Below are 15,409 nucleotides of genomic sequence, written 5' to 3' on the forward strand. Positions count from 1 at the left end.
CTGTTGGCATTCTCTCGCTATCTTCTCGCTTCTCAAAAGTGTCTTGCGCTATGTCAGCCGACTCCATTCTATGCGCAAGTAGGCTGGCCAGATTACTACTGCTCCCTGGAGAAGAGTCAGACAAAATCCAGACAGACTCCATCCTCTCAATCAGTACACGGTGTGAGACACATTTGACAGAAGTACCGAAAAATCTAATACTGAAACGTTTTTCATGCTCTAGTATCGAAAAAATACAGAAGTTTCTGTATATCTTTCTGCAATTTTTGTTATTTCTGTATAACAAAAAATCAACAACGAAGTTGGCGCTTTTACAATGGAGGTGAAAGGGAAAGAATGTTTGTTTCCCCCAATTTGTGGGCGTGGTCGAAGGGAATTTATTTTTTATAACATGAATATCGACATGGAAATAATGCATGCTCTAGAATGCCCGTCAAGCCCATCAGAAATTAGTATTCAACAATGCCATGGTACAATTAAGTGACAATGCCCGAGAAGCCAGTGTTTGGAGGATATATTGGCACAGGTGTTGTTCGGCACGAGACAAAGTTGAAGGCCGGAAAACATGCCAATATACAGCTGAAGTCGGAAGTTTACATACACTTAGGTTGGAGTCATTAAAACTCGTTTTTAAACCACTCCACAAACGTCTTGTTAACAAACTATAGTTTTGGCAAGTCGGTTAGTGCATCTACTTTGTGCATGACACAAGTAAGTTTTCCAACAATTTCACTTATAATTCACTGTATCACAATTCCAGTAGGTCAGAAGTTTAAATACACTAAGTTGACTGTGCCTTTAAACAGCTTGGAAAATTCCATAAAAATGTCATAGCTTGAGAAGCTTCTGATAGGCTAATTGACATCATTTGAGTCAATTGGAGGTGTACCTGTGGATGTATTTCAGGGCCTACCTTCAAACTCAGTGCCTCTTTGCTTGACATCATGGGAAAATCAAGAGAAATCAGCCAAGACCTCAGAAAAACAATTGTAGACCTCCACAAGTCTGGTTCATCCTTGGGAGCAATTTCCAAACGCCTGAAGGTACCACGTTTATCTGTACAAACAATAGTACGCAAGTATAAACACCATGGGACCACGCAGCTGTCATACCGCTCAGGAAGGAGACACGTTCTGTCTCCTACAAATTAACGTACTTTGGTGCGAAGTGCAAATCAATCCCAGAACAGCAGCAAAGGACCTTGTGAAGATGCTGGATGAAACAGGTACAAAAGTATCTATATCCACAGTAAAACAAGTCCTATATCGACATAACCTGAAAGGCCGCTCAGCAAGGAAGAAGCCACTGCTCCAAAACCGCCATTAAAAAAAGCCAGACTACGGTTTGCAACTGCACATGAGGACAAATATCGTACTTTTTGGAGAAATGTCCTCTGGTCTGATGAATCAAAAATAGAACTGTTTGGCCATAATGACCATCAATATGTTTGGAGGAAAAAGGGGAACGCTTGCAAGCCGAAGAACACCATCCCAACCGTGAAGCACGGGGGTGGCAGCATCATGTTGTGGGGGTGCTTTGCTGCAGGAGGGTCTCGTGCACTTCACAAAATAGATGGCAATGAGGCAGGAAAATTATGTGGATATATTGAAGCAACATCTCAAGACATCAGTCAGGAAGTTAAAGCTTGGTCGCAAATGGTTGTTCCAAATGGAAAATTACCCGAAGCATACTTCCAAAGTTGTGGCAAAATGGCTTAAGGACAACAAAGTCAAGGTATTGGAGTGGCCATCACCTCTATCCCATAGAACATTTGTGGGCAGAACTGAAAAGGCGTGGCAAATGCCAAACGTCCTGCACGGTGTTGGGCTGTAAGCACAACCCCCACCTGTGGACGTCGGGCCCTCATACCACCCTCATGGAGTCTGTTTCTGACCGTTTGAGCAGACACATGCACATTTGTGGCCTGCTGGAGGTCATTTTGCAGGGCTCTGGCAGTGCACCTCCTTGCACAAAGGCGGAGGTAGCGGTCCTGCTGCTGGGTTGTTGCCCTCCTACGGCCTCCTCCACGTCTCCTGATGTACTGGCCTGTCTCCTGGTAGCGCCTCCATGCTCTGGACACTACGCTGACAGACACAGCAAACCTTTTTGCCACAGCTCGCATTGATGTGCCATCCTGGATGAACTGCACTACCTGAGCCACTTGTGTGGGTTGTAGACTCCCTCTCATGCTACCACTAGAGTGAGAGCACCGCCAGCATTCAAAAGTGACCAAAACATCAGCCAGGAAGCATAGGAACTGAGAAGTGGTCTGTGGTCACCACCTGCAGAATCACTCCTTTTTTGGGGGTGTCTTGCTAATTGCCTATAATTTCCACCTTTTGTCTATTCCATTTGCACAACAGCATGTGGAATTTATTGTCAATCAGTGTTGCTTCCTAAGTGGACAGTTTGATTTCACAGAAGTGTGATTCACTTGGAGTTACATTGTGTTGTTTAAGTGTTCCCTTTATTTTTTTGAGCAGTGTATATGCGAAAATAAAAATACCAAGATGAATTGCAAAGCACACTGGGTATTATTATTGGCCTTGTTTTGGGGTCATGTCTAGATGGGATACAGTTTAACCTAATTTTCCTAACCTGTTACGTTAATTCTAACCTGCTGCGTAAATTCTACTAAACCTGATACAAAAAGTCAATTTTGACAAAAGCTGTATTCCTTCTAGACAAAAACCTTGTTTCCGGGCAGAGCTCATTAGAATGATACTCAGCATGCTTTGCAATTGCCCATTTTTTACATATCACACCATAGCGCCACCAGACTACTGATACAAATGCAGGGTGAAAAATGGTTAACCACTATAAAACATGGTATAGAATTGGTATAGTATTTTGAAAATGGAAATTACTGCTCTCGAAAGATCTTGTTACAAAATACATTGGAGTGTAGTTTAGCCCTGTGTAATACAAATTACAAAATACTCAGAAGTAATTGAAATACGCATTTCAAATATATGTAACAAAAATACTGCCCATCTCTGCTGCTCCATCCCAGGCTCTGTTTTTCCTCTGAGGGACAGACTCTCTTGAGGACAGTCCTCCTCCACCACAGCCCAGACTGCCTCAGCCCCCAGCCAAGGCCAAATGGACCGGTGAGAACTCGGTAACACTTTACTTGACACCCAGCGTCATAACCATGTCATAATAAGTCATAATGGATGACATAACATGTCATAACCTGTAATATGATCATAACATTGTCATGACACATTTAGACCCATTGTGACATATATTGTGTTACTTTATGTCTGGTTATGACACCTACATACAGTGCCTTTGGAAAGTATTCAGACCCCTTGACTTCTTCCACATTTTTTTACGTTACAGCCTTAAATGGATTTAAAACAATAATACTCCTCAGCAATCTACACACAATGCCACATAATGACAAAGCAAAAATAGGTTTAGAAATACTGCACATTTATTAAAAATAAAAAACAGTAATACCTTGCTGACATAAGTATTACCTTACTGACATAAGAGTCCACCTGTGGTAAATTAAATTGATTGGATATGATTTGGAAATGCACACAGCTGTCTATAAGGTCCCACAGTTAAAAGTGCATGTCAGAGAGAAAAAAAACAATCCATGAGGTCGAAGGAATTGTCCGTAGAGCTCCCGAGACAGGATTGTGTCGAGGCACAGATCTGGGGAAGGATACCAAAACATTTCTGCAGCATTGAAGGTCCCCAAGAACACAGTGGCCTCCATCATTCTTAATTAGAAGAAGTTTGGAACAACCAAGACTCTTCCTAGAGCTGGCCACCCGGCCAAACTGAGCAATCGGGGGAGAAGGGCCTTGGTAAGGGAGATGACCAAGAACCCGATGTCACTAACAGAGCTCCAGAGTTCCTCTGTGGAGATGGCAGAACCTTCCAGGAGGACAACCATCTCTGCAGCACTCCACAAATCAGGCATTTATGGTAGAGTGACCAGATGGAAGCCACTCCTCAGTAAAAGGCACATGACAGCCAGCATTTAGTTAGCCAAAGGGCACCTAAAGACTATGAGAAACAGAATTACCTGGTCTGATGAAATCAAAATTGACCTCTTTGGCCTGAATACCAAGCGTCACATCTGGAGGAAACCTGGCACCATACCTACGGTGAAGCATGATACAAATACCTAGGTGTCTGGTTAGACTGTAAACTCTCCTTCCAGACTCACATTAAGCATCTCCATTCCAAAATTAAATCTAGAATCGGTTTCCTATTTCGCAACAAAGCCTCCTTCACTCATGCTGCCAAACATCCCCTTGTAAAACGGACTATCCTACTGAACCATGACTTCGACGATGTCATTTACAAAATAGCCCCCAACACTCTACTCAGCAAACTCACAGTGCCATCCATTTTATCACCAAAGCCCCATATACCACTGCGACCTGTATGCTCTCGTTGGCTGGCCCTCACTACATATCCGTCGCCAAACCCACTGGCTCCAGGTCATCTATAAGTCTTTGCTAGGTAAAGCACCGCCTTAGCTCAATGGTCACCATAGCAACACCCACCCATAGCACGCGCTCCAGCGGGTATATTGCACTGGTCATCCCCAAAGCCAACACTTCCTTTGGCCGCCTTTCCTTCCAGTTCTCTGCTGCCAATGACTGGAACAAATTGCAAAAATCTCTGACGCTGGAGTCTTATATCTCCCTCTCTAACTTTAAGCATCAGCTGTCTGAGCAGCTTACCAATCACTGTACCTGTACACAGCCATTCTGTAAATAGCACACCTGACTACCTCATCCCCATATTATTACTTACCCTCTGGCGCTTTGCACGCCAGTATCTCTACTTGCACATCTATCACTCCAGTGTTAATGCTACATTGTAATTATTTTCGCCTCTAGGGCCTATTTATTGCCTACCTCCCTACATTTGCACACACTGTACATAGATTTTATTTTATTTTATATTGACTGCACGTTTGTTTATGTGTAACTCTGTGTTGTTTTTGTCGCTCTGCTTATGCTTTATCTTGGCCAGGTCGCAGTTGTAAATGAGAACTTGTTCTCAACTGGCCTACCTGGTTAAATAAAGTTGAAATAAAAATAAATACATTAAAAATAAAGTGTATTTTCTTGGTCCAAGTCAAGTGACACAGGATGGTCATAATGCTTCACGACAGTGGCATAATGTATTTAAAATAAGATGAAAAAAATGTGACTAAAGAATTAATTGCAACAAAAAAGGATTTAAGAAACAAACTTTCAAACAAAAGGAAACTTCTTCGCAGGGAAAACACGAATTTGAATAAATGTGGGTTTTGACACTTATGTAAAATCAAATCTGATTTGATTTGACACTCTTATGTAAGTGTCATAACCAGCCATAAAATAACGCAATGTACACTACCGGTCAAAAGTTTGAGCACCTCCATTTTTCCAGGTTTTATTGAAATGTACACAGTTTCATGTCTTAATGTACTCTGAAATGAAAGCATAGAACAAATAAACAATTGGAGAAAAAAAAATTGATCATGGAATCGTACCGGTTTAACAATATTGTATCTATATTTTTGACTTAAAGTAGCCACCATTTGCACACATAACAGTCAAACACTCGTGGCATTCTTTCTACAATGGAAATCAAATATTGTTCAGAAAGCTCTTCCCAACACTGTTGCAGAAGTTCCCACAAATGTGTTGCACTTGTAGGTTGCTTTGCTTTAACCCTTCTGCCCAGTTCATCCCAAATCAGCTCGATGGGTTTGAAGTCTGGAGACTGTGCTGGCCAATCCATGATTTGAAGCCTACCGTCTTGTACTTTTCTTGAGGTAGTTCTGACATAGCCTGGAGGTATGTTCTGGGTCATTATCTGGCTGTAGGATGAACCCCTGACCAACTAGGCGTACACCAGCGGGTATTGCATGGTGCTGCAAAATGCTGTGGTAGCCGTTTTGGTTCAGGGTGCCACTCTGCAAGTCGCCAACTCTGGATCCAGCAAAAGAGTTCCAGACCATCACGCTTCCTGCTCCATGTTTGACAGTTGGTGTCACACACTGAGGAACCATCCTTTTGCCTACTCAACGGCGTACCGAAACCCTGCGTGATGAACCGAAGATTCCGCTTTTTGATTCATTGGTCCGTAAGACCTTCCAGTCTTCAGTAGTCCAGCGGCAGTGCTTCAAGGCCCAGGCAAGCCTCTTTTTCTTATTTTGCCATCTTAGCAATGGCTTTCTTACTGCCACTCAACCTGTCAAACCTGCAGTTCGAAGTCTTCTCTTCGCAGTTGGAACTTGCTTACAGTTGAGACTTGCTTACTTCGACCAGTGTTAAGCTGTGCTAGAAGCTGTTGTCCTGTGAGCCGCCTATCACGCAAGCTGTTGACTCTCAGAAACTGGTCTTCTGATTCTGTTGTGGCTTTGGGTCTGCCATACCTCCTCCTGTCAGGGTTTCCATGTGCCTTTTGATGGTGTAGGAAACTGTACTCACTGACACCTTGGCTTTCTTTGCAATTTCTCTAAAGGAAAGAACTACATCTTTAAGGGTTATAATGGTCTGTCTATCTTCCTTTGTTAAATTTCAATAAAAACGGGAAAAATGTAGGTGTTCTAAAACTTTTGACCGGTAGTGTATGCCACTACAGATATAAACATATGGATCATGACAGTGTTATGACTAAATTATAACAAGTTATGTCAGCTGTTATGACATATTTTGGGTGTCAAGTAAAGTGTTACCGAGAACTCACTATACTGGACATATTATACATACATTATACCAAAGTTCAAAGTTACAGTTCACATAACACATTGACCTCCCATAGGTGAGGTGTCAGAGTTGTTGGCCAGGATGACCCGGGGATGGCTGTGGGACCCCCTGGCAGCAGTGACAGTGAGGAGGAGGAGGACAGATTGGGACAGGGGCCAGCGGTTGGACTCCCTGGGGCACAGTGACAATGGCTACAGGTCCTCTCAAGCCCCATCCAGAGACAGCCAGGTCTAGTAGTTCTTAGTTAACGTAATAGTTATATGGTATAACATAACATAGGAGTAGCACACACCCTTTAGTTAAATAAAGGTTAGGCGCAGCACCAACACACTAAGGTGCTATGGTAAAATCAACTGTACAATATATGATTATGTAATGTATTATGTGTGTTGTGAATAGAAGTTTCAGTGCAGATGAATGCTTAAGCTTTGTAAATCCCCCCATGTTGAGACCTGATGGGAATGTTGTTTAGGAGCTCTGGGAAAGGTGAGGCTGTCAGAGAGTAGATTGAGGTGTTCTGCGGTGTGATGTAATCATCAAGCACCAACAACTCTTCCTTTGGGAGTACGTCCACCAACAATATAATTTCCAGTGTGCCACAGAGTGTTTCAGGCACATATCTTTGCACTCTCTGAGACACAGATCTACACATTCTGTAGACATCTCATCGTACAATGTATCATGGTCTTCATCAATTTATGTGTGTGTGTGTGTGTGTGTGTGTGTGTACGCGCCAACGTGTGTGTGTTTATACAACGGTGTACCTGACATGATTGATGTCTTCAGCATCACATGGTGACCCGCCTGCACCAGGAGTGGGTTGCCAGGAGAGACTGCACCCCAGACCCATGAACAGACAACCTCTGCCCTTCAAAAGCCCCCCACGCAGCCCAGGTACCAACCAACGACACCTAGCTACCAGAGCTTTACTGGAGCTTCAATTGTAGAAACCCCTTGGTGAAATGTTCCAGAACATACAGTACCAGTCAACTAGTAAGATGGCGCCGGAGAAGAAGGACCAATTGCATTTTTTTGTTAGATTATTTGCAACTTATTTTGTACATAATGTTGCCGCTACCGTCTCTTATGACCGAAAAGAACTTCTGGACATCGGGATTGCGATTAGTCACCACGGACTGGCAGAATCCTTCTTTTCCTTTAACGAGTCCGACGCGAACGATATAATGCTTTCTTGGGAACAGGCCCAGATCCCAGTGATATGCGTGAAGAGGAGGCAGAGATAAAGGGTCCGGAGGGCAGGCTGCCTTCTGAGAATTCGTAGGCGATTGAATAAACCCCCACTTCCTTCCATGCTGCTAGCAAACGTGCAATCTTTGGACAATAAAATAGATGACCTACACAGAAGATTAAGCTACTAACGGGACATTCAAAACAGTAATATCTTATGCTTCATGGAGATGTTGCTGAACGACGACACTATCAACATACAGCTGGCTGGTTATACGCTGCACCGGCAGGATAGAACAGAGGCTTCTGGTAAGACAAGGGGCGGCGGACTATCTATTTTTGTAAATAACAGCTGGTGCACAATATCTAAGGAAGTCTCGAGCTATTGCCCGCCTGAGGTAGAGTATCTCATGATAAACTGTAGACCACACTACCTACCTAGAGAGTTTCTCTGTTTTTTGTAGCTGTTTACATACGGCAGGTAGCCTAATGGTTTGAGCGTTGGGCCAGTAAACGAAAGGTTGCTAGATCGAATCCCTGAGCTGACAAGGTAAAAATATGTCGTTCTGCCCCTGAATAAGGCAGTTAACGCACTGTTCCTAGGCCGTCACTGTAAATAAGAGTTTGTTCTTAACTGACTTGCCTAGTTAAATAAAAGTTGAATAAAAATTTAATAAAAAAAACATACCACCACACTCAGAGGCTGGCACTGAGACAGCATTGAATGAGCTGTATTCCACCATAAGCAAACAAGAAAATGCTCACCCTGAGGCGGCGCTCCTAGTAGCCAGGGACTTAACTTATGGCTGCAGGGGCAGTATTGAGTAGCTTGGATGAAAAGGTGCCCAGAGTAAACTGCCTGCTCCTCAGTCCCAGTTGATAATATATGCATATTATTATTAGTATTTGATAGAAAACACTCTGAAGTTTCTAAAACTGTTTGAATGATGTCTGTGAGTATAACAGAACTCATATAGCAGGCAAAAACCTGAGAAAAAAATCCAACCAGGAAGTGGGAAATCTGAGGTTTGTAGGTTTTCAACTCATCACCTATCGAATACACAGTGGGATATGGGTCAGTTTGCACTTCCTACGGCTTCCACTAGATGTCAACAGTCTTTAGAACATTGTCTGATGCTTCTACTATGAAGTGGGGCCGAAGGAGAGGGGAATGAGTAAGGTCTGCCATGAGCTGACCATGCCCGTTCACATGAGAGGGAGCTCTGTTCCATCGCACTTCTGAAGACAATGGAATTCTTCGGTTGGAACATTATTGAAGATTTATGTTAAAAACATCCTAAAGATTGATTCAATACATCGTTTGACATGTTTCTACTGACTGTTACGGAACGTTTTGACATTGTCTGCTTTTAGTGAACGCGCTTTGTGGCTTTGGATTTGTTTACCAAACACCCTAACAAAAGTAGCTATTTGGACATAAATTATGGACATTACAGAACAAAACAAATATTTATTGTGGAAGTGGGAGTCCTGGGAGTGCATTCCGACGAAGATCCGCATAGGTAAGTGAAGATTTATAATGCTATTTATGACTTTTGTTGACTCCACAATTTGGCAGGTAACTGTATGGCTTCCTTTTGTGGCTGAACACTGTTCTCAGATTATTGAATATTGTGCTTTTGCCGTAAAGCTTTTTGAAATCTGACACAGCTGTTGCATTAAGAACAAGTGTATCTTTAATTCTATGTAAAACATGTATCTTTCATCAAAAATTAGGATGAGTATTTCTGTTATTTGATGTGGCTCTGCAATTTCTACAGATATTTTGGAGGCATTTCTGAACATGGCGCTAATGTAAACTGAGGTTTATGGATATAAATATGAACTTTATCGAACAAAACATATGTAGTGTGTAACATGAAGTCCTATGAGTGTCATCTGATGAAGATCAAAGATTAGTGATTTATTTTCTCTCTATTTCTGCTTTTTGTGACTCCTGTCTTTGGCTTGAAAAATGGCTGTGTTTTTCTGTGATTTTGCAGTGACCTAACATAATAATTTGTGGTGCTTTCGCTGTAAAGCCTTTTTGAAATCGGACACTGTGGTGGGATTAACAAGAAGTGTATCTTTAAAATGGTGTGAAATACTTGTATGCTTGAGGAATTTTAATTATGAGATTTCTGTTGTTTGAATTTGGTGTCCTGCACTTTCACTGGCTGTTGTCATATCGATCCCGTTAACAGGATTGCAGCCCTAAGAAGTTAATCAAATGCAGGTAAACTTAAATCTGTTTTACCAAATTTCTATCAGCATGTTAAATGTGCAACAAGCGGAAAAACAACCACCTTTACTCCACACACAGAGACGCATATAAAGCTCGCCCTCCATTTGGCAAATCTGACCATAATTCTATCCTCCTGGTTCCTTGCTTCCAAGCAAAAATTAAAGCAGTAAGCACCAGTGACTAGATCAATAAAAAAGTGGTCAGATGAAGCAGATGCTAAGCTACAGGACTGTTTTGCTAGCACAGACAGGAACATGTTCCAGGATTCCTCTGATGGCATTGAGGAGTACACCACATCAGTCATTGGCTTCATCAATACAGTAAGTGCATCGATGACGTCGTCCCCAAAGTGATATCCAAACCAGAAGCCATGGATAACAGTCAACATCCGCACAGAGCTAAAGGCTAGAGCTGCCGCTTTCAAGGAGCGGGACTCTAACCCGGAAGCTTATAAGAAATCCCACTATGCCTGCCGATGGACCATCAAACAGGAAAAGCGTCAATACAGGACTAAGATCGAATCGTACTACCTGACACTCGACGGATGTGGCAGAGCTGGCAATCCATTACAGACTACAAAGGGAAGCACAGCCGAGAGCTGCCCAGTAACACGAGCCTACCAGATGAGCTAAACTACATCTATGCTCACTTCGAGGTAAATAACACTGAAACATGCATGAGAGCACCAGCTGTTCTGGAAGACTGTGTGATCGCGATTTCCACAGCTGATGTGAGTAAGAACTTTAAACAGGTCAACATTCACAAGGACGCAGGGCCAGACGGATTACCAGGACGTGTACTGCGAGCATGTGCTGATCAACTGGCAAGTGTCTTCACTGACATTTTCAACCTCTCCCTGTCCGAGTCTGTAATACCAACATGTTTTAAGCGGACCACCATAGTGCCTGTGCCCAGGAACATTAAGGTAACCTGCCTAAACAACTACCGACCCGTAGCACTCACGTCTGTAGCCATGAAGTGCTTCGAAAGGCTAGTCATGGCTCACATCAACACCATTATACCAGAAACTCTAGACCCAATACAATTTGCATACCACCCCAACAAATACACAGATGATGAAATCTCTATTGCACTCCACACTGCCCTTTCCCGCCTGGACAAAAGGAACACCGATGTGAAAATGCTATTCACTGACTACAGCTCAGCGTTCAACACCATAGTGTCCTCAAAACTCATCAATAAGCTAAGCACCCTGGGACTAAACACATCCCTCTGCAACTGGATCCTGGACTTCCTGACGGGCCGCCCCCAGGTGGTAAAGGTAGGTAAGAACACATGCGTCACGCTGATCCTCAACACAGGGGCCCCTCAGGGGTGCGTGCTCAGTCCCCTCCTGTACTCCTTGTTCACTCATGACTGCACGGCCAGGCACGACTCCAAAACCATCATTAAGTTTGCCGATGACACAACAGTGGTAGGCCAGATCACCTACAACAACGAGACAGCCTATAGGGAGGAGAGGTCAGAGACCTGGCCGTGTGGTGCCAGGACAACAACCTCTCCCCCAACATGATCAAGACAAAAGGAGATGATTGTGGACTACAGGGAAAAAGAGGACCGAGCACGCCCCCATTCTGTAAGGTCTACACCTGTTGTATTCGGTGCGTGTGACTAATACAATTTTATTTGAACTCACACTGTGCATGTTTAACATCAAAAGTACTTATTTTAAATCTCTACATTTACACATTGAATTGCAGCAAGATGTTACGTCACTTGTATACTTGTTTTGGTTTGGTGTAGCAACAGTGCCCAACTACAGAGCCATGGCGGTCACTGGGGAGCCCATCCCCCATCTGCCCAGCCTACTGGACACCTCCAACTGGGGCAGCACCTGCTTCCTGCCTCCCCACACCAAGAGCTTCACCACAGCCAGCCTGGGAGCGGGCAGCATGGTCAGAATAGAGTCAGCACTCTCAAAACCATGTTTCCATACGTTCTTCAGACCTGTCCAAATATATAGTACGCCACCAACCCTGGTCCTGGAGAGGTACAGGATGTAAAGTTTAACTCAATAGTGTCTTACCTTTTATCAACGTAACTGAAATATTGTGATGCATTTTGGCTGCTCTGTCTGCAGACGGACCCCACCCCAGCGTGTACAGCGTGCTGCAGTCGCCCGTGAAGAGACTCCTCCACCCACGGGCGTCCCAGAGTTCACCACAGCCAGCTCTGGAGAGAGACAGACCACAGGGACCAGCCAGGAGGGGGTGGGCTCTACCTACAACGTACCCGCCCCCAGTCAAGAAAGGGAGGAGGTTGATAGGGAGGAGGAAGGAGAGGGGGAGAAGAGAGATAGTTTTGAAGAGGAGACGAACATGGAGTGTCTTGAAGGGGAGATAGGGATGTCGCTGGCTGCAGACATGAAAGAAGAGATAGAGGAAGAAGAGTTGGAAGGGTCCAATCAGGGTAGCTGTGATAATGTGGATGCGGACCCGATGCATGAAGAGCCTGGTAGTGGAAATTTCTTTAACATAGTGAGATAGTTAAACCTTCAGAAAGTATTCACCCCTCAACCTTTTTCCACGTTTTATTGTGTTACAGCCTGAATTTTAAATGGGTTAAATTGAGATGTGTAGATCAATGACACATAATACCCCATAATGTCGATTTTTTTTGACATTTTTACAAATTAAAAAATGAAAAGCTGAAATGTCTTCATGTCAATAGGTGTTCAACCCCTTTGTTATGGCAAGTGTAAATATGTTACATATGTCACATAAGTTGCACGGATTCACTGTGCAATAACAGTGTTTAACATGATTTTTGAATAACTACCTCTGTACACCACACATACAATTACACTACATGACCAAAAGTATCTCATTCCAAAATCATGGGCATTAAAAACCCAGATTCGTCCGTCCAACTGCAAGATGGTGAAGCGTGATTCATCACTCCAGAGAACGTGTTTCCACTGCTCCAGAGTCCAATGGCAGCGAGCTTTACACCACTCCAGCCGACGCTTGGCACTGCGCATGGTGATCTAAGGCTTGTGTACGGCTGCTCGGTCGCGGAAACCCATTTCATAAAGCTCCCGACAAACTGTTATTGTGCTGACGTTGCTTCTAGAGGCAGTTTGGAACTCAGGAGTTTGTGTTTCAACCAAGGAGCCTGCCAAGGCTGCAGCTACTCTTCCTGGGGTCCAGCAACATTAAGGCAGAAACGTCCCTTTTTCAGGACCCTGTCTTTCAAAGATAATTCGTAAAAATCCAAATAACTTCACAGATCTTCATTGTCAAGGGTTTAAACACCGTTTCCCATGCTTGTTCAATGAACCATAAACAATTAATGAAAATGCACCTGTGGAACGGTTGTTAAGACACTAACAGCTTACAGACGGTAGTCACAGTTATGAAAACCTAGGACGCTAAAAAAGCCTTTCTGACTCTGAACAACACCAACAGAAAGATGCCCAGGGTCCCTGCTCATCTGCATGAACGTGCCTTAGGCATGCTGCAAGGAGGCATGAGAACTGCAGATGTGGCCAGGGCAATAAATAGCCGTGTCTGTACTGTGAGACGCCTAAGACAGCGCTACTCGAACCTGACTAGTCTCCCAATTCCTGCCACTGAAAAACATCTCCACAGCATGATGCTGCCACCACGCTTCACCATAGGTATGGTGCCAGGTTTCCTCCAGATGGGACACTTGGCATTCAGGACAAATATTTCAATTTTGGTTTCCTCAGACCAAAGAATATTGTTTCTCATGGTCTGAGTCCTTTAGGTTCTTTTTGGCAAACTCCATGCAGGCTATCATGTGCATTTTACTGACTGGCTTCCGTCTGACCACTCTACCATGTAACGTTCTACGTTCTTAGACCATCGGATTCCCCGACTACTCACTTTGGCTGGGTGGCCAGCTCTAAGAGGAGTCTTGGTGGTTCCAAACTTGTTCCATTTAAGTATGATGGGGGCCACTGGTACCCTTCCCCAGATCTGTGCCTCGACACAATCATGTCTTGGAGCTCTACGGACAATTCCCTCAACCTCATGGCTTGGTTTTTGCTCTGACATGCACGGTCAACTTTGGAACCTTATATAGACAGGTGGTTGCCTTTCCAAATCATGTCCAATGAATTGAATTTACCACAGGTGGACTCAAGTTGTAGAAACATCTCAAGTATGATCAATGGAAACAGGATGCACTGGAGCTCAATTTCGAGTATCCTCGCTAAGGGTCTGAATACTTATGTAAATAAATGATTTCTGTTGTTTATAAACATGCAACAATTTCTAAAAACCTGTTTTCGCTTTGTCATTATGGGGTACTGTGTGTAGATTGGCGAGGGAAACAATTAATATAATCCATCTTCGAACAAGGCTGTAACGTAACAAAATGTGGAAAAAGGGAAGGGGTTTTGAATACTTTCCAAATGCACTGTACTACAATTCGACCATTCTGTTGATTACGTTCTAACATTCTCCACTACAATTCACTCACCTGTTTGAAAATGGATCCTTTTGGTGGTAAACACTACTACTGCCTTTTTTAAGCATTTAAACATGTTGCATGATAATACATGTATTCTTTTGTTCTGGAATTTGGATAACTTATCATTACTGTTTTTAATTCATTTACCATCACTACTGTTAATGTATTCATGTGTTATCTATTGTAATTTCACTCTGCCCTAGTGCATTACCCATTGATCAGATTTTATCAATACCAAAGCAAACTTAAATCAACCAATGTAATGGTTTGTTTGCATCTGCATTTTTAAACTTTTATGGATTCATTTAATTTTACCTAATTGTTTTACATACTTGGGAGAAAGAGACTTTAAACTGTACATTGAGATGCTAATACATGTTTGCACGCCTTGTTAAATTCATTTTTGGGCCTCCTGGGTGGCGCAGTGGTCTAAAGCTGTGCCACCAGACTCTGGGTTCGAGCCCAGGCTCTGTCGCAGCCGGCCGCGACCGGGAGGTACATGGGGCGACGCACAATTGGCCTAGCGTCGTCCGGGTTAGGGAGGGTTTGGCCGGTAGGGATATCCTTGTCTAATTGCGCACTAGCGACTTCTGTGGCGGGCCGGGCGCAGTGCACGCTGACCAGGTCTCTAGGTGAACAGTGTTTCCTCCGACACATTGGTGCGGCTGGCTTCCGGGTTGGATGCGCGCTGTGTTAAGAAGCAGTGCGGCTTGGTTGGGTTTTGTTTCGGAGGACGCATGGCTCTCGACCTTCGTCTCTCCCGAGCCCGTATGGGAGTTGTAGCGAT

General features: G+C 43.7%; 1 protein-coding gene across 1 annotated transcript in view; it reads right to left on the reverse strand.

The window, feature by feature from the left end:
• The window catches only part of LOC129818477 (DNA repair protein RAD51 homolog 3-like), a 28,926-nt gene extending 13,527 nt beyond the window's left edge, over window positions 1-15,399 (reverse strand). Inside the window, exon 1 of the mRNA XM_055874407.1 lies at window positions 12,212-15,399. The gene's annotated coding sequence lies outside the window, so the exon portion shown is untranslated. The remainder of the gene's footprint in view (window positions 1-12,211) is intronic.
• Window positions 15,400-15,409: the final 10 nt, after the last annotated feature.

Source organism: Salvelinus fontinalis, chromosome 2 (assembly GCF_029448725.1).
Source record: "Salvelinus fontinalis isolate EN_2023a chromosome 2, ASM2944872v1, whole genome shotgun sequence".
NCBI lineage: Eukaryota > Metazoa > Chordata > Actinopteri > Salmoniformes > Salmonidae > Salvelinus > Salvelinus fontinalis.